Here is a 20,170-nt window from a genome sequence, read left to right as displayed (position 1 = left end):
TGATGTAAACCACATTCACATCAGCTGTAATTTTAATCAGAGGTGACTTTAGGACCCTGAGAGCAGATTTATGCCATCATCAATAATTTGATCTCTCTCTCTCCCCCTCTGTCCCTCTCTCTCTCTCTCTCTCTTTCTCTCACAGACACAAACACAGCCATGACTTATTGGTATTGGTATTTTGGCTTCAGCATTACATTGATATTTATGATCATTGCTCAACAGCATTTAATTTATTTCACTACTTGATCTAAAATTTTACTACATCAAGGAACTACATAATCGTTCCCAGTACACAATAACACACACAGTGTCATGTCTGTCTGTTTCCGTGTTTTCCTGTGTTCTTTGTGGGGTAATCATGGGATCACACTCACCTGTTGTTAATTAGCTTGACTTGTGTCACCTGGTGTTCCCTGTGTATATATACCCCTCTCCCTCACTCTGTCAGGGTTGGATCATTGTGATTGTGATAGTGTGTGACTGTGGTAGATCTTCGTGTTCGTGAGTGTCCTACTCTGTGTTTCCTTGTGTTCTGAAGAGAATTCCATGCCTGCCTGTTCTCTGTGTTTTGTTCATTTGGACTTTGTAAATAAAACTTCCTGTGTGTTTTGCACCTTGTTGTTGGTCAGAACAATGTGCATTCTTGTTTTCTCTCCATTGTTCAGTGCTTTGTTTTGGTGGCCTAGATAATTAATATAACTATTTCAATTGTATTGGAGGAGTGTCTGGTCAATTCAATGCAGTTCAATTCAATTCCAATGACAGTCTTACCGTGTGTGTACTCTGTACAGCACTGCGTCCACTGTTCCTGTGATTAGGTCTTTATCCCTGAGCTGCGTGTGATTTTCTACTGATTAATTCACTTTCAGTTGTTGATGATGTATTATGGTTGTTCTCTGTCCCTCCCACTATGGATATGTGATGAAATCAGTGTGGGTGTTTGCGCGCCAGTGTGTGTGTCTTAATCAGTTTGTCACATTCTCAGTTCTCAGCCAACTGCTTCTGCTTCCTACGACTGCTTCCACCCTCTGAAAAAGCCAACAATCCCTTGGCATCTGCAGCCCTGGAGAAAACTAGAACCTCCCTTTCTTTCTGACTTTCGCCTTCATGTCTGTGGCCCGGGTCAGATCGATGATGTGAGAAAATGAACCTCCGCACTGACGGGAAGGTGAGATGAGCCTCAAGGTATGAAATAAGTCAAGTCATGTGGAAAAAAAAGAACAGAGCTGAATGGAATATTAAGAGGAATCAATGAGTCTCAGTGTTGTCCTCTAGTTCCCCACATGTCAGAGACCGTTTTCAGATCAATGGATGTACCGCACGTACACACACAGTGACACTGATGCAGTGCAGTGACTGAAGAATGGCCACATTAACTGTTTTCATCCTGACACTGTGTTGATTTGGGTGTGAACATAAAGCAGGGCTGAAACCTTCAGAGCTTCCACAGTTGACTCCTTTTTTTGTCCGTTTTTTCTCCTCCTAGCAGGAACAATGACTCCTCCGGGCTCTCATCTCATCTTCTGACAACAGGGTGCTGTGAAACGCAGCAATCATGAATAAGTACATTTATAATTACATGTCATTTGCCTTTACACGGTGGGAACAATGCAGCGAACAACGTGCGTAGGTGGACGGCTTTTCGCTCAGCGAAGTCGGTCTGTCGAAAAAACGTGAAAACACCTCAAAAAGAAAAAAAAAGGAGGAAGATAAGCGGTCAACTTTTCAACACCCGCTCTATTGTCCTCCTGGTATTTAATGACATACATGGAGACAATGGACACCCCCACAAGTCTATTGTGAGTTGACCAAAGAGAAAGGAGAGTGAAGGTAGACGAGTTAAAACATGATGAAAGAAAAAGTAATTACACAGAATTAAACACGTTTTTCCTCCTCTCTACTTTTTGATAGGTAATTACGGAAATGCTTTTAGTAGTTTAAATAAATAAATAATGTTAATCCCTCTTTAATGGGAGTTTAAATTGAAGACTGCATTAGAGTGACATTCACTTTTGGAGATGCTAAATGCTAATTAGAGCACATTCATGTGACACTTCTCTGATATTCATTCAGCCCAGCATTAACTCAGTGGTACAGCAGTGAAATGTGGAGGGAAACCTTGTCAGGTGTGTCTGCCTATCTCCCCCTCTGTCTGGGGTAATTAGTTTAATCACACTCACCTGTGTCTGGGGCTTCCCTGTTAATTAGTCTCACGTGCCCCCACCCTGTGGGTCATGGTGATTGGAGTTGTTTTGCTGCTTCTGTTCTCGTCCTGCCCGTGTTTCCTGATTTAAGACTGTTTTCTGTTTCCTCTTGGATTTACCCCAAGTTGAGTTTAGGTGTGTAAATAAAGAGGAGTGATGCAACTGCCCTGCCTGACCACCCCTGCTCCTCCTCCCTAACAAAACTCCTCATGTTAAATCGACCAACAATGTGTGAATATTGATGAAAGGATGAAGAACCGTTTCAAAATGCTCTAAATCCATTCTTCTTTCATTGAAGTTGTCAGTAAACGGAGTCTCTGCGGAGACTTGATGCTAACGGGTGACCTTTTGATTTGCCATTTCCATGAAACGTCTTATTGACACCAGAGTCTTTACACAGGTAAAGGCCACTGAGCTCCTGGAAACACTCAAAGTTTTTAATTTCCGCCGTCTGAGCCTGTGGGTGAAGACCGAGGTTTACAGGCACAGTGCTTTAAAAACCTTTTAGATGCAGCTGTAACATATATTTTATATGTTGAAAATGACATATAAAGAAACGAGAGGACATCTGACCATGGTTTCAAACGCTGGAGTAAAAGCTGTGGACACTATAATAGGAGACGTTTTAACTACGTTGTATTTAATGTGGATGATAATGAAGGGTTTTACTTGAAACCACTCTTTAATCTCCCACCTCTATGTCATTACTTTTTATACCATTATTTTACAGCCATTATTTGTTTTTATGGCGACCAGGGAACAAATGTGACTATTTATTACGGCTGTTATACTTTTAGCTTTACATTTCTGCCTAACCTGGAGAGTTGGTCCAGTGATACGTTGTTGTACAAAATGTTGTACCAGCACAATCAGGATAAAGCAAAAAGAATGAGAGAATTCATACTTGGTGTCACCTGCAGGGCAGGAAGAGACATGCAGAGTTAAACCGAACACAAAAGAACAGACCTTCAGTTCCTGGTATGTGTTTATAGATTTATGAATTATTGGTATATTTTTAATGAATCATAGACAGATATCATGTTAGTACTGTATTCACTTTGAATGTAAAACTAGGAAACACTGTCCACAGCTGTGGTGGGAATTTGAATACTCAATAAAGACATAATAATGCATGTTTATTTTTAGTAGACTCCAGGAAACATCATGCTTTACAATAGACCAGTGCACTATGCGATCATGCAAAAAAAAGACAGCATGTTGGAATGAAACGCTTGGCCAAACATTCAGCATTTGCCTGTAACCCATATGGTTGGGAGTGACTGTATGATGAGATGTTACATAAGTCAACGAGACAGATTCTGTTATGGCCTTGAATGGAATCTGTTCCATCACAACAAGAGGATGTTTTCAACTCTCTGAGTGTTCAATGGTGGGTGTTCTCGTAGGCATACTTGTTGAGAATTCTTTTGAAAGTCAGGGCCGGGGGTCCATGTCTTTGTCTGGTTTCCATTGATTGACAGCACCTACATCCACCTGAAGTTAGGCTCAGTTTTAACTCTATATTGTTGCATCCACCTTAAGTAGCATTGTCTGTTGTCTTTTCTTCACTTTTACCAACAGTCAGATCCTGATTTTTGTTTTATCTGTGATTGAAATTGAATTCTCCTGCTTCGAAACACAGATCTAAATGCTTGTGGTACAAGTTACATCAATTGTTAAATTAATATTGATAGTAGTAAATGTGATCTATTGACTCTATTGATGCCTTCTGATGGTTTGAATCCCTCATTTGAGCTCTCTTCGATTAAAGGGAAGTAACACTGCTAAGAAACTGCACCTCCTAAGACTTTAAAATAATAAATAATGATACCTTTACAACTGGCATCTTACATGTGCTTAGGTTGCAGTTCTGCCGCTGCTCTCTGTGCAGCGCCCCCAAGAGAACTGCAGATTTAACACTAAAGTCTCATTTTTGTATAAATGGCCTCTCAGGGTCTGTTTGCTGACACTTGTTCTAAGCTGCTAATTTGATGCCGAGGCCTGCAGGGTCCCACAGGAGTCCTGACAATTACAGCTGCTGTATGTACCAGGACAGACCCTGGTTTAGAAGTAACAGGACGTTAAAGTTTGTGCTGTGCAAAGGCCATAAAGTTTACAATTTTTCCCTCTAGAAATCTTCTGGAAGTCTGATGTTCAAATGCAGTTTAGTATGTTCAGCTGTGTTTCTGAATCTGAATCAGCCTCAGTAGCCTGTGTCTGTGTGTGCAACATAAACAGTGTGATACTGACAGATGAAGGCTCTCCGTACATATGCTGCGACTCCGTCACACTGCTGACACACGGCCTGGTGGACGACCAGCCTGAGCGTCTGTAGGTCGGAGACAAGAGACAGGTGGACACCTGGTATTTAGGACAGGCTGGGACCAGTTGAGGCCTTTGTCGGGGTGAAACAGATGTAAATGAGCTTTTAAGCTGTGTATGGTGACACAGCATTCTCTGAGGCTGCCTCTTTATCCCCCCCTCATCCTCTCCTAAGCTGTGGATCCAGACAGCTATGGACGATGAATTTTCAGCTGCAGAATCATTCGGGACACCGACCCAGGCGCTCTGATCTCTAGTCCACGATGCCTCGGCCTCAGACTGGATATGTGCTCCAACTGGAGAAGCCGTGCCCGTGGCTGTCTCTGTTCCCGCCAGGTATTTTCTGACTAAGCGCAGCGTGCTCTGCAGTGGCACGATAACAATAATGCCTCCTCGGCTTTTTGGCTTAAAGCTCATCTTGCTCACTGCAGTAAAATAACACTAGGATTGAATGATTAAGGGTGACATTTTTTACAACTTTTTGTCTCCATATAAAGACTGTAGTTGTTGGACTAGCGTTTCCATGGTTTCTTCTGGTTTGATCACTCTTATGTAATATCATTGGTGGCTGGCTGCTGTCGAAATACGTGAATACAAACACACTCTCCCGGTTTGTGTCAGTAAATGTTGCTAACCACCCCCACATCCTTGTCCTTCCTCCAAGAGAGCAGCCCGAGGACAAACAACAGCTCTCCTCACATCATCTCGCTCTTTCATTCTCATTGCTCTCTCTCATTTTCTCTCTATCATCCCTTCCCTTTGCCATTCTCACCCCTCCATCATCTTCATTGTCATGGTTCTCTCTGCTCCTCTGGACCAGAATACACCTGTGGCCAGGCCAAGGGATTAGGACACCTGATTCTGATCATTTGAATGGGTGAGCGAATACTTTTGGTAATATAGTGTAGTACCCTGTAATACTTTTTCTACACTTTATTTTCATCTTTTACTAATATTTCTCTTAAATCCTCTGGTGCACATCAGTCAAACCCACTGTAGAGGGATCGACATCAGCCCCAGGCCAATCCTAGGATTTGTAACCTGAGGCTTCATAAAACTAAAAGTAGGCAGGAAGTGATCAAACACAGGAAACCTCCAGAGAGATGAGAGAGCTCATACAGACAGGAGCAACACATTGTACCAAAACCCAAAGTTGGGCTGTAAGATAATGGTTTGTGATGTTTTCTTTTATTTCTGTGAGGTTTTAAACAGCATGTATCATGTATCAACAGTATCATGTACAGTCTGTGATAAGGAAAACAGTGTCTCAGAGCTGTGTCGACGCTGCAGTTAATACAGGCATTTATTCATCATACACCATACATCAGTGAGTGTCAGTAATGGTGATAAACATGGTGAATGTCAGAGAATCAGTGTGTTTGGTCTGTGACCTCAGTTTAGACTCATTTACTTTGGGTTCAGACGTTTACTCTCTGTGGAGTATGAAGCTGGAGCATCAGCTGTTCTATCTCTCTCTCTCTTTGTTTATGTGACCCCCCCCCCCCCCCCCCCCTCCACACTCATGGCTGTATTGATTTTTGCCAGACCTCTGCTTTCATATCTCCATATCTCTTAATTTATGTGCTTACTCCATCTCTCTTACACACACACACACACACACACAGCGAGCATCTCTCCCTCGGTTTCTCCATCATCCTGCTATCGTCTCTTCCAGACACACGCTCTGTCTTTCTCGTCCAGAGACGATTATTCTTCGTGTTTTTTTTCCCAGTGTTTCTTTCCTATCCATCTTCTGTCAACAGTATGGGGAAATATACAGTATCGTAACGACCGCCACCGGCCGGCGAGGATGGAGTGGAGCTTGAGTGATGGGATTGTTCTAACACTAAAAACAACAAATGAATGGCTGTCGATGACTTATTCATGGAATTCAAATAGGTTGGAAAGAAGCCATGAAAACAGTTCACTTAAACTGTGAAATATAAACGGCTTGGGAAGAAGGTGTAACCAACGTCATCCAGTTTCCAACTGGCCCTTTCTATGAAGCCTCTGCCTTGTAGACGGTAGTTAAGAAAGTTTTAGAATAAAATCTGTTTTTGTTCTCCTGGAACCCTAACAACACGGTGGAATGGAGCCGTTATTCTTCATTAAACCCTAACAACACGGTGGAATGGAGCCATTATTCTTCATTATGAGTCGTCTGAGGAGATTAACAACATCAGAAAAAGTAAAGATTGTATAAAAGTCTTACCCTTGCTGCTGAGATCATTAAACTAATAAAAGAAACATGTCCGAAGGCTGGCCGAGGACAATGGTGGAATTAATGTTACTGAAGCGCCTCGTATGTGTTTCCAAGAGGACGATAAAGCTTTTTCAGAGATGAAAAATCACACAATCTCTGGAGCATGTCGCAGTTTCTCTGGATGATATTGGGGTGTTTTTTTTCTACTTTGAATAGCTTTAACACCATGCAGGTGAATTTAAGCAACTCTTGTGGTATGGTGTTCCAAACACGGGGGTGAGGGACCTGTACAGGGTCATGGATAAATGGTATCAGGTACCAGGATTTTTTTTCCCCACAAACTACTTTAAAAATGACAACGCAACAACTAAAGAAATGAAGTGCATGACATAAAGTAATACTTATATTTACAATATATACGCAATAATTATTTATTATTATTTATTATTTTGATCTCTCCTTCCACACATACACCCAGTCGCTGGTCTGAGGAAAACCTGACATAATAAGAGAAACAGAAAGTTTTGAATTTATTTTATTTTATGTTTCCTATTCTTCCATTTAAACTGATATTTTTTCTCCTTTTTTATTTCTCAGTGCTCAGCAGCAGTGATTTCTGACAGTGATACCAATAATCCCCAACATAATGTGCAGCATATTTATGTCTTCAGGCAAGTTTATCTGCTGCACATAAAATCACTGTAGGTCGGCAGCAGTTCATGTAAAGCTGGGAATGAATTCCCACAATGTCTCTCCTTCTTATTAACAAATATGTGGGACCCGTGGCGACGTTCCATCCAGACAACGTTACTGCTGTTGGTTAATGGCGGACATCTAACAAACAGAAGGGGGCGCTGCAGCCACTGTTCAACACTGACAAAAGTCAAATATGTCAAAAACACTCTGTCAGATACTGTGCCTTGAATATTTCTGTCTCCCAAGCTCCCTTGTGATTGTCAAAGCGTGCCCCCGCCCCCCCCACATTTTAAACCAACAGCCATTCGTTAAAGACAAACACCCTGATAACATCCTGCTACGCTTTCAGCATTTCTTCTACTTCATATAATTCAAATCCCTTATTCATTGTCCCTCAGTGAGACCGTCCGTGTGTCCGTGTGTCCATCTTCTCAGCTCTGTGTGCTCTCACTCTCCCCATTTCCTTCCTTATCCTCCAATTTCACTGTAAACGCTCACTCTCCACCCCGGCCTCCCCCAACAACCCCCCCTTTCACATCCTCGTGCTGCTCCACCCTGCTCACGTTCTAGGTCTGTTTCCACTGATAAGACCCTCACTAACATCCACCTCCTCACACACACACTCACGCGCACACACACATTGACACATTGAATTGCAAACAATGTCAAAATGCTGTTATAATGTTAGTTTTCTTATACATCATTCAGTTTCACCTACATTTTTTTGTTTTTGGTGACATTTTTTTGTTTTTGATTGAGAACGTCACAATGTCACCATTTAGTCAGATCCTAGCAGTGGGAGGGTCTTTCAGTGTCTCCTGCCTTTTCCCTCACGTAGAATCAAATCAACCGGCACTATTTCTACATATCTAAATTAATTTATTCAAATTCAAATAACTGGGCCTCTTCCACTTCATTCTCTCCTTGATTCGATGCTGGGAATCATGTGAGAATCCCCGCCGCGTACATCAGCGTGCCGAAGAGGTTTACTCCTCATCACACAGCTGCACGTTATTCCTCTCATCCTTCATTCTGCTGTTAATGGATGTGTCATGGGCGATATTTCCTTGTAACCAGGCAGAGAGAGAGAGAGAGAGAGAGAGAGAGAGAGAGAGTGATAGGTTAACAAGAGAGGACAAAAAACTTTTTTTTTTTTTTGCGCGGGGCTGCACAGAAAACAAAGTTATTAGCCGTCATGTCAAGGCCGACTCAGGTGCAGGGAGAGCAGTAAATAAGCCGTGCTATCTGAGGCCACGGGCTGAGCAGCGGTGCCGTCGGTTTATTATGGTGAAAACACTGATAAAATGTTTCCGTCTGACCCCCCCGGCGTCCACAGCGTCCCTGAGTCAAACGCCACTTAGTGACAATGTCACAGAGTACAACGTCATATATGACTTTGTTGATTCATTAACAGCAGCAGAAGGAACAGGTTTATCTTCAGCCTGAAGTCCTCTCTGAACTGCATCAATGTCATGACACTGAGGAGGTCACATGATCAGGCCCTGCACCTGTGGAAGGAGCCATGTGCTTCACACTGCTGCAACAGGAAGTGAGTGAAACGCCTCAACTAACAGGTACAGCTACAGATACATATTTATCTTTAAAGGGGGCTACTGCTAACAACAAAGGAGAACTATATGCACTATTAAATTATAATGTATAATCATGTGTAGTTTAATATGTTAGTTTCTGTTTTATTTTGTAATATGTTTAAATGGATGAAAATGAAGAATCTGTGTGACGTTAAACTGTACTACTGTGGTGGTTTGCTGAGATTTAACCCTCATTTTCACTAACATGACCAACAAGGAGTGACCAAAATCATATATGTTATGTGTTTGTAAAGTCTAAGGATTAAATTTGATTTTATTAATTTTATTATCACATATTTTCAGGGGGAAAAGAAGAGATTCAACTGTTGGAGTTTGAAATGATTCAACAGAGTGTAATTGTCAGGCCTGTCTCTGCTGGGTTAATTAGTTTCATGACGATCACCTGTGCACTCTGTTAATTAGTCTCACTCATCTCACCTGGTATATATATGAACTGGATATCACTCTGTCTCTGTTGGGTCACACCTTTTCTAATCGTTGCTCTGGTTGGTCCTTCTATACTTCCTGTTGTCACTGTTGTTGTTGTTGTTGTTGATGCTGGAATTCCAGCTCTGATTCTGTGATGCTTCTTTCACAAATGTATGTTTGCATTAATTAAAAAATCTTGTCCTGACTTTATTAGGAGGAATATCCAGCATTGATGTGCTGTATATATTGAAACATAAAAATGTTGTAATGAATCATCTAAATGTAGGCCATAGCTCACATCCACAACACTGGGATTGAATCAGGCTTAATAAACGGAGAAGACAAATATTTGACCTTAATATTTCTGAGCATTTTTAGACAAAACTATTTTAGATAATGATAAAAAAAGTGGAAAAGTCTTCCCCTTTTCTGTATTTGGGGCTGTTATTTTGCACCGCAGCAGGACATGCACTGAGCAGACAGTTCTGTATGAGTTACGGCTTCACTTATTCAGATTTATCACTGGCCATGGAGCCCTGGTCTTTTTTATTGCACCTCTAGTGTAAAAGTTAAGGCCCCATGCACCACTGATATATTTTTTCCATTCCTCAAAGTCGGTCTTTTATAACAGAAAGTTTCACTTCCTTTGGTTTCATTCAATATCTCATGGACAAGAAAATGAGATGAACAGAATGAACAGAAATATTGGAGATTCTGCCCTCATCACTCTGAGCTCGTTCGTCATACGTAACAGCTTAATGTTTCAGACTTTGAGACTGACATTCTTCGTGTAGAGTTACACGACCGGAGCTCGGGTCACACGAGAATGTGTGATATTTTTGCGTGTGACCACATCGAGCTCGTGTAATTCCACCTGGCTCTTAAAGTTCTCCCCTCCTGCAGGTCTGAGAAGTGGAGAGAAGGTGTCGAATGCAGCTTTAACGGAGAGTCTGATTAATTTGACATTAATCAAGCAGGGAGCTGGCAGCCTGGTGTGGGTGTTGTGCGCTGTTTGCAGAGTCAAAATTTAAATTTCTGTCTCATCTCTTTGAGAAACTGTTCAGACTCTGGAGCTCATTTGCGTGCATTCTGAACGTTAGGTGACGAAGAGATGTATGTGTGAACATGAATCATTTGTGTGACAAAACAGTTACGTTCATCAAAGATAGTGTCTTACCTTATATGTATATGTATATCATTTTTCTTTTGTTTTTGTTTGACTTTTACCACATTTACTTTGTTTCTCCTTGTACTCTGTGTAATCCGCCATGCCTGCGGTCTGACCCACATCCCACATACTCTCACAACTCAAATGTCATCGTGTTCTGTCCTAAATGTCAGCGAGAATGAAAGTCTTCCCAAAAATGGAGCTTTGAGACGGGAGCTCGTCTCTTGGCTGTTGTTGGTTATAAATTCGCCGATCCGTAGCCAATATCTTCACACTTGTCTCCCACTGTGATGACAGCTATAAACAGTCACTACACCTACGGAGATATATTTGCAATTTTAATAAAAAAGCTACTAAACCAACAAATGATCTCTCAGTGGAGCTGGTATTTCAAGGTATTTTAAAACCTACACAGGTAGTTATAAGTTTGGAAAAAAACCAAGATGAAGTGTTTGGGTGTTAGGAAAAAGATATACTGGCTGCACTGATATCTTCATGAAAAAATGTGACCTTTGGAGCAGTGAACTGTAACTGGACACTTATATATATATATATATACTTATCTGTACTCTCATTTTTTTTCCAGATATATTCCTCCATCCCTGTTTAGAGACGCTCCCTTAGCAGCATGCCCGCAGCTAGCTGAAATATCCAAACGGAGCAGCATCACAGAGGGGAGAGGGGGTGAGAGAGAGAGAGAGAGAGAGGCTGAGAGTGAGGGAGAGGAAAACGGCACGCTCCATCATCCCACATCTACACTGGGGGAGAAGCAGGCAGCTTTGACTGGCTGAGGAGCACAGTCCTGAGGAGCGGGAAAATCCAGATTCCCTTTCTCCTCTCGCCCCGTGCTTTGAGCTTCTTTTGTTTGTTTTTTTTTTAGGAAAAAAGGGGGGGTGGCGTAACTAACAAGTGTTTACAGAGAAGCAAGCCCACTGGATCCAGGGTGAAGAAGGAGCGAGAGGAGGAGGAGGAGAGAGGAGGAGGGGGACGAGGAGGAGGAGGGGGACGAGTGGCAGATTTTGTACAGCTGCTGATGCCCGAGTCTGACAGACTGAGGGGGAACCTGAGGAGTGGAGAGCTGGCACGTGTAGAGCTGTGTCTGCAAGTTCTGGACAGAGAGAGGAGACGAGAATAGACCCACACACACACACACACACACAGCTGGACAGATGAGGGGGCATCAAGGACCACGCTTCAGTCCTGGGTAAGTGCAAGTCATACAACACACACACACACACACACACACGTAGTGTACATGTTGACTTGTACAGTTGTTGCTGCGGTTCTCCCTCACACATGGCTGGATGCAACAGTGCACGTTTGCAGAGCTTGGACATGATGACAACCAACCCTGACAGGTCTCTCTGCGTTTGCCCTCACTGTGAGGGAATAAAGACGAAGAGGAGCTGTGTGTGTGTGTGTGTGTGTTTTATCATCTGATTACAGCATGAATGTAAACCAGAGGCATTTCATAATGGCTTTCCTGAGCCGTCAGAGTGATGATGAATAGGAATACATTTTGGAACGTCACACATTTTCCACTGTCATTCCATTAACTTTTATGCTCTACGTGTTACCCTGCAGACAGCCCTCGGTCTTGAGCCTAACTTGTGTTGAAAAAAAAACAAAAACAGCACAGGTTTGTTTTGCGTCGCACTCTGCTCTGAGACATGTTTAGCCGTGCTCCGCTGCAGGACGTGGGATCAGTGGGAACATGACATGTGTGCCCATGTGTTATGTCACATCGTGGCAGAGTGCATATGGTTCATGACAGCAGGTTTGCATAAGGTGTATCAAAGCCAGACGGCTCCGGCTCCTGCTCCGGCTCCTGTTCCGGCCCCCAGACCTCCCCTCCTCCCCTCCTCCCCTCCTCCCCCCTCCACATCTTTTACTCTTTTCACTCCATTTTTCTTCCTTCTCTATTTGCAATCACAACCTGTCACCTCTCCCTCTGTTCCTCCCCTTCTGTGGTCGGTGTCATTCCTTGGCTGTAAGCTATTACCGTTACCTGACCCTGCCTCCCTTGACAGCAGGGTTGAACAGTCTACTGACCACCTATTCTGCAATCAAAGTGAATGATGGGTAGTGATTTTCAAGCATTACTTATAGTTGCCTGAACACAGAAGGAGAGTTTGACCTCGGCACAGGTGGTTACTGTCACTGCCGCTGTAGATTTATAAACCCTATATTATCAATGGACTTAGTCTCTTGTTTTGTTTTGGGTTTTTTTTAAGTGAAGCAGCAGAAGAAGACTGAGTTTGTACCGTACTGTCACTGAAAGCTTGGAATTCCGAGGTAGACTGAGATAGAGTGTAATGGCTTTGATACATTTCCAGTCTCTCCAGTCTTCCAAATGCTAGAGTAAATAAAGGTACAGCATGAGACGTTTAAGATCAACCATTTGCTGCTTCAGAATCCCTGCCTCAGCAGTACCACGGACCTTAAACCTGGTTTTCGTTGACAGTGGCTCCAGCTCCCCTGCAGACAAATTTGCCTTTAATCACATGAAGTTGCAATCAGCTCATTATTAACTGCTCCTTATTAAATAGTTTGGATTCCAAACTTCGGAATTGTCGACAGTCCTGTCTTCCTGAGTAAGTGAACAGAAGCCCCAGTCGGAGCTGGCAGGCTCGGAGCTCCAAGCGTATGGTGAAGTTGTTGTTGGCTTCAGATACTAGAGAGATTTGCCAGGCCGCCAGAAACCCTCTTGCATCGCTGACTTTCCTGACAGAATTTGTCTCCACTCTTATACTTTTAAAGTATACTTTTGCAACTTCTCAGCAGTTCCATTTACATATATACTACAGCATGTCAGAGTGAACGGTCTGACAGCTACCTGAAGCGGAGAATCACTGCTGCCAAGATGATAGAACCAATGTCAGAAAGACAGAAGGGAGACGAGCCGAGACGAGACGAGGGTTCACCGAGGAGAAGGACAAGAGGATGCAGGGAGATTGAGGCGATAACAACGGAATCTTAGAACAAAAAGAGCGGAGATGGTGACAGAAGATTAGGAGGTAGTGGGTGAAAATGTTTTGCCTCTGCTGACAGGTTCTGATTGCCAATGTCTTTACTCAGTGAGATGACACCACCGGAAAGTGATTTTCGGGCACCTGCTGAAAGAGAGCGAAGAAAGCCAGGAAAATATAAGCTGCTCTGGAAAATGATTTGTTCCTTTTTAAAATGAACATCTGAACCATAGTCAAACTCAGGCCTGGGGGCCAAATCTGGCCCGCAGTGTAATTATATTTGGCCCTCGATATTATATCTAATGTGTAGTACAGTTGACCCGCCAGTATATACTGGCAGAATTTGTAGTATTTGTAGTTTTTCACCTCTGGTCTGAACCATTCATTTAGAATAAAAACAAATACACAAATCAAATCTTTCAGTACGGTATTTTCCAGCCCAGCTCGTCTCTCCCTTCTTTGTTTTGCACTTTTTCTTCCCACTGCCTTCCCAGATTTCTGCAGCAACCTCGCTGAGTGTTATCATAGCTGCTGCCGCCGATGGCCAAAGCACAGAGAAATAAGACACAGGTTGTGTAAAAGCTTTTATGGTGCGCTGCAGAGAGGGATAAGTGTGATGAGGCGAGGAGATGTGTTAAGGCGGAAAAGCAGCAATGATTGGCCGCATCGTGAAGGAGGGGTTTGATTGGTGACTGGAGCTAGAGAGGACTCTGTGTGTGTTGAAGGGGCTTTTGATCTGTGTGTGCATGTGTGTGTGAGGGAGAGAGAGAGGGACAGAGGGGGAGAGAACGAGGATAGTGGTTGACCTTGAGAAGAGGGTCTTAAGGATGTACTGCATGGAAGACTGCTGCTATTATCCTGCTGGATGATGATTGCATGGACAAGGGCGAGGGCAAAGACGTGTCCGTAAAAGCCTCAGCCATAAAACCCCAGGTTTTTATTTAAGTGTGCAATTACAGCACGGAGCCTGGGGTTGCATCAGAGGTCCCTCTCAAAACTGAATGTAATGTTCTTGTTTAGCATTCAGTGCCACAGAGTGATAACGCCGCCGTGTGCAGGTGACTGCACGGATCTGTCCAGCAGCTGCCCTGCATGCAGGCGCACTGACATTTGTCAACTTCTCGCTCTTGATTTAGAGCACCCAGGTTATCAGATCAGGCAGCAGAACTGCCAGCATCTCACCTTCAGGGGTGTGAGCTTTGAACCCTCCTCCAGAGGCAAGGCATCTCACCATTTGTCATCACAATCAGAACGTGGCATCTGACTGGAACGAGAAAATACTTTCTAACCACCATTTCACCATCTATCATCTATATCTCAGTTCAGCCCCTTCAGCTGTTTAATCTAAATTATATAATTCATTTATATCATCATTATACTTCTGCCTTTTCCCTGCAATACCCATATGTCCCCAATAGATGGCATAGAAAATGTTAAAAGCATTTTAGCATTCTACCCTTTATGCATGACTTTTTCATGCCATTTATCTTAGTTCACACGAACCCTCCATCTTTCTGCTCCTGACCCGACCCCCCCCCCCTTCAATTCTAGGACAGCTGTGTCCCATGAGTCAAAAGGTTTGCCCACGCCTGCTCTAGTGTCAATCGTCCTAGTGTCACATCGGCACTAGAGTCTACAGTGCGATGTTACGGTGTGACTGTCACATGTAACTGTAGGATTTAAGGCTTCTACTTGAACAAGGACAGAAAGAATTGTAATGATTTCATAAATGTACGAACGCAGTCCATATACAGTGTTCCTCGTGTTGACCTAACAGAGCCAAGATGTAAAAGTGTGGAACGGAAAGGTGAGTGCTGTGTCTGAGCACGAACAGTAGGTTTTTGGAAGGAGGCCCACAGTGTCGGACTTTGAAAACTCATGTGATAGAAGAAAGTCGACACAAAAGTGGGTTGAATTAAACTGTAGGACAAATAAAGGACTCATCTCTTATTTGATGTTAAAGGTGTTAGCTATGAGTTCAACCATAGGTTCCCTTTATAGAATTTGTTGCTAGATGTTGTTAAAATAAATCAAAATAACCCAAAACATTTGGTAGAGATTTAAGGTTTTAAAGTACACACACATAAACATACACACACACACACACACACTTCCTGTGACCGTTGCCTTTGGGCTCTTGAGACACGTGCTTCTATTCTTGTTTCACATTTGTGTTTAAAATACAGGACATGATTCGAGTCAAAGAAGAAGGAGTAAACTTTCTGCCTGGGGGCTAATGAGCAGCAGGTAGAACCTACACCTCCTCCTCAGCCTGCGTCTCCTTCACCTCTTTATTTCCACCTCCTGACCTTCTTCCAGCTCTGCCTCTCGCTCTCACCGCTCCTCTCAGGCTTCCTCCCTCGCGCGCCGCTGTTTTCCACATTCTGCCCTTTCACTTTTCTATTTCACGTACTTTAATTTACTTTGCCGGCTGCACTTTCTCAGACGTGACCCCAGGCTCGGTGATTCTGTCGTTCGGTCTTCCGCTCACAGACCTGATTGCTGTCTGTCGTGTTTCCTATACCTGGGAGTCTCTCAACTGCGCGGTTTTGATTGGAAAGCTTTAAGGTCACACAGTATCTTTCTCCTAACACTCAAACTGAATTAGCATTTAGCCTTGCCTCATTATGAAGTCTGACAGGACCATCCCTTGAGTTACTCCTAATCACTTTGAAATAAACTGTCAAATTGAATCTGGGGGTGATTGAATCTTTCTGTGATATTACAAAAATCTCACCGTACAAATGATTTTGTGTCCTGGAAGGTTTCCCTGTGATCACCTAATTACTGAGCAAAGACGGGAATTTGTTCCACTTTTACTCACTCCGAGTGTTTTCTGTGTCACACCAGACGTGTAGTGTATATTTTTAGTGGAATATTATTTGTCAACAGTTACATCGTGCCTCTTTTGCTCATTCAGAGAATCGCTTGTTCAGCCACAGGAAAGCAGAAAAGTAAACTGCTGGAGACAAACAGCCTTTTGCCAAATCATCACATAACTGCAGATAATGTGACACATTTGGCCCAGAACCATTGTAACGCGGCCGCTCCTGCGCGGCGGAGTACAATGAGTCATGAATAAACACCAACTTTGCGCAGGCACCGAAAAAAGCAGGTCATTTTTTATTTATTTTTTTAACAATGGACACATTAAAGCCGTCAGTGTATTGACCTTCAGGTGAGGCTCTGAATAGACACGGCTGTTGTGATGTTGTTGAGCTGAGGCTTCTGGGTTCAATCAGTGAATGTAATTTCAAGCAGGAGCTGAGGATTCAGAAGTAAATCGATTGTTACTATTCACAGACTAAATAACAATGTGAAGTGCCATGCTGTTTTTAGACGCACAATCAATCACCAGCCAGGCCGAGGCCTTCTCCCCGCACCCTCTGTCTATTGTGGTACTTCCACAACTGCATTACAAAGCATCTCAATACGACTGTTAACAATGTCTGATAATTGGCACCGGGTAAATATAAGTATTAAAATTATACCACGGGAAATCCTAATATTAGAGACTGTTGGTTGGCAACAGTTATAGGAAAACAAATATTATTTAAAAAAAAATGAAGACCAACTTTTCCCCCTGAAATCTCACATGTTGTTTATTGGGCTTTTAATGCAACTTTTCCACCTTTTTTTTTTAATGTTTTCAAACTTGTCTGTGTTTTATTTGTGCAACACTTCCTTCTCACCATTGACTCAATATGCAAATGTCTGCTCAGCCAATCACATTGCAGCTTGTTAAGAGTGATGTTTTTAAGATTTTGTTATTAATGTGGTTCACCTGTGCGGTTCTGTAGTGTAGCAGTTAACACGACTGCTTTGCAAGTAAAGAGAACAGAGGAACCACATATCCACTATAGCGCCTCCTGTGGCAGCCTGTGTCGGCTGCAAAGACTCACACTGTAAATGTCCCCGTTGTGGGACAAATAAGGGACTCGATAAATAATTATTATTCCCACGTTAATATTAGTGCAAGTCACCGAGGGACGGTGTGTGTGTGTGTGTGTGTGTGTGTTTTGTCTGACTGAAGCGGTCATGACAACAGGTGGTAGAAACAAGATTTTCACAATAAATTGATGTTAGGTATATTACGAACTGACTCAAATATGTGCACGTGTGTGTGTGTGTGTGTGTGTGTGTGCGTGTGCGTGCCATCTGTATAGCAGAGCCTTAGAGCAGGGGGTACATTTTTCATTATCCCTAACCACATGACTTCATGCCAGGAGCACAATCGAAGTGTCACTGCTTGTGTGTGTGTGTGTGTGTGACTTTTATGCTTCTTTCTCTTCCATCTCTCCCCCCTTCTTTCTCCCCTTACTCACTGACACCGTCCTCCACTCCTTCATTTGTGAGGGTTAGCAGATGAACAGCTTTCTGATCAGTGGATCCTCTGACTTAATGAAAGCTGTAACGCTCCTATTGCTATTGATTTCTCCTCTGTTCACTCAGTTTGTTCCTGCGCGATACAAACCACGTTATTCTGCGATGCTGAGAGCAAAGCCCAGCTGATGGTTGTGATGGAGTGTTGTGCCCCGGTCCTGCAAATTGGATTTTAATGATTCAGGGAGCATTTCTCCAGCACTGTTCACTGCTCCCTACAGAAATTAAATTCTATGAATGACTGAGTGAGAAGAACTCGTGAAAAATACTTTGGTGCCTGGGCTAAAATCAATTTTAAATAATTCAAAATTTTATTGTGAAGATGTAGTGTGAGGCTACAGTAATTTCATTTGAAATATCAGAAGTTTTCTATTCAATTTGTAAGACTTCCCACACACACACACACACACGTGATAGACAGTGAACTTTTGCAGCATTAGGAGAATGTATTCAACTACTAGCAGTCAATGTTGTTTACATTTACATTGAATAGATGAATCACAGACATATTATAACAACTATAATGTTACCATTGGATTAATGTGATTTTGATCAGCACTAAGTCATTGACTTTCTTTTTCTAAATGTATTTTCAAAGAGGTTTAATGTAACTTGAAAGAAAACCTGATGATGACTTAGTCTTAATCTGGTTTCTTTCTTTGGAAAATAAGTTGCAACATTTGCTACAAGATAACTAAAACGTCATCGTGCATTTTCTCCTCGACCAGCATCCTCCCGCTGCCGAGAGACCAATTTGTTAGGGTAAATGAGGATGGACAGATTTTCTGTAATGTCCTTCAGCGCTGACCCCCCACACACCCCCCCTTCCTGTAATGTCCTTCAGCGCTGACCCCCTCCCCTCCACACACACCCCCTCTCCCCTACTGCACACTTTGCTCTGGGGGAGCATATCCAGACATCACTTCTGCCTCACTGCTGCACAAACGGCTCGTTAAAGCCTGCGGACTCTTCACCGATGGCGCTCCTGACACATGCACCCACAATATACACACACTCGCGCTCAGAGGAGCCCATGTGCGTCACCGAGTCCCTGCAGCAGCGGGAGCATGTGGAAGCCACTCGGGGATGCTCGCACATATGTGTGGCTTTGTCCTTTTGTGTCCAACGGTATCCGTGACGACTGTGGGCAAAGCTAAAGGTCAGCTGCTGTGCTGAAGCAAAAGCACTCTGAGCTTGGCTCCACGTCTCCTCCAAACTGCCTCCAATCATGTGCTTCACTACACGCTGCTTTGAAAGCAGGGCTGAATTGGTCAGCGACATGTCGCCCTTCAGCGGGGCAGTTAGAGATGATAAACCCCAAAGGTGAGGGGCAAAGCTCACCTGCTTTGTTTCAACATTAAATCAGAGACATGAAAGGAGGTCGGCCGCTGCATCTGTGCACATGAACACGAGCATCATCTTTATTCACTCGGTTCTCGAGCGATGAATGGATGGACATTGGACATTAGCTGATGGTCTTTGCATGACTGCTCAGTGCTGAGTGTCCCCTGACTCAGTCTGCTTCAGTAGCTTTGTTACAGCGGCTTCTGTCTGTGCAGGGGGAACAAGAGCCTGTGGCCAGTGGCTTCTCCTCCTCTTTTGTCATCGGCTCTGGAGCTTCGTTTCCTACATAGTACTGTACTGAACTGGCCTCATTATACAAACCCAGCTGTTCTGTTCTGCTCAGTCGTGTTAGAGATACAGAAGCCACTACTGTGTTTCAGCATTCTCCTCTGGTGACCTGGAGTCTGTCCTTTTTAAACTTTTCTAAGGTCCAAACCAGACCAAAATAATTGTCGACACACTAACACTAAATCATATCATTTGGTTCCAATAAACCATTTAAAAAAGAGTTATTTAAAAAAAAAAGTAAGTTCCAAGTCATTTTAAGGCCAAAGAAAAAGGCTATTCCATTTTTATTTTGAATCAAAATCAACTCTCATCTTCCTCCTACAGTTTGTACAATAGAAAAATAATTTTAAAAAACCTTGGTCCCTGCAAAGTTTAAAAATTCAGGGTTTTGCTTCCTAGAAAACGTAAGGCTTTTTTCACTTCCTGTCACTTATGATCCTGGACTAACAATTGAAATTAGCGTCATGTTACTTTCTTTCTTTTGAAAATTTAAGTTTGGTCTTGTAAAATATGGCACGGGAAGTTAATTAATATATAATTTCTATTAAAATATGAAAGGTTAAAATAAT

General features: G+C 42.9%; 1 protein-coding gene across 1 annotated transcript in view; it reads left to right on the top strand.

Annotated features, from left to right (window-relative positions):
- The first annotated feature begins 8,538 nt into the window (after positions 1–8,538).
- The window catches only part of lingo3b (leucine rich repeat and Ig domain containing 3b), a 36,731-nt gene continuing 25,099 nt past the window's right edge, over positions 8,539–20,170 (top strand). The window contains exons 1-2 of the mRNA XM_008333806.3: positions 8,539–9,002; positions 11,204–11,821. The gene's annotated coding sequence lies outside the window, so the exon portion shown is untranslated. The remainder of the gene's footprint in view (positions 9,003–11,203; positions 11,822–20,170) is intronic.

The sequence above is a fragment of the Cynoglossus semilaevis genome, chromosome 20 (genome assembly GCF_000523025.1).
Source record: "Cynoglossus semilaevis isolate Cse_v1.0 chromosome 20, Cse_v1.0, whole genome shotgun sequence".
NCBI classification, from domain to species: Eukaryota; Metazoa; Chordata; class Actinopteri; order Pleuronectiformes; family Cynoglossidae; genus Cynoglossus; species Cynoglossus semilaevis.
The sequence above is the reverse complement of the archived record's forward strand: the minus strand, read 5'-3'. Positions and strand labels throughout refer to the sequence as shown.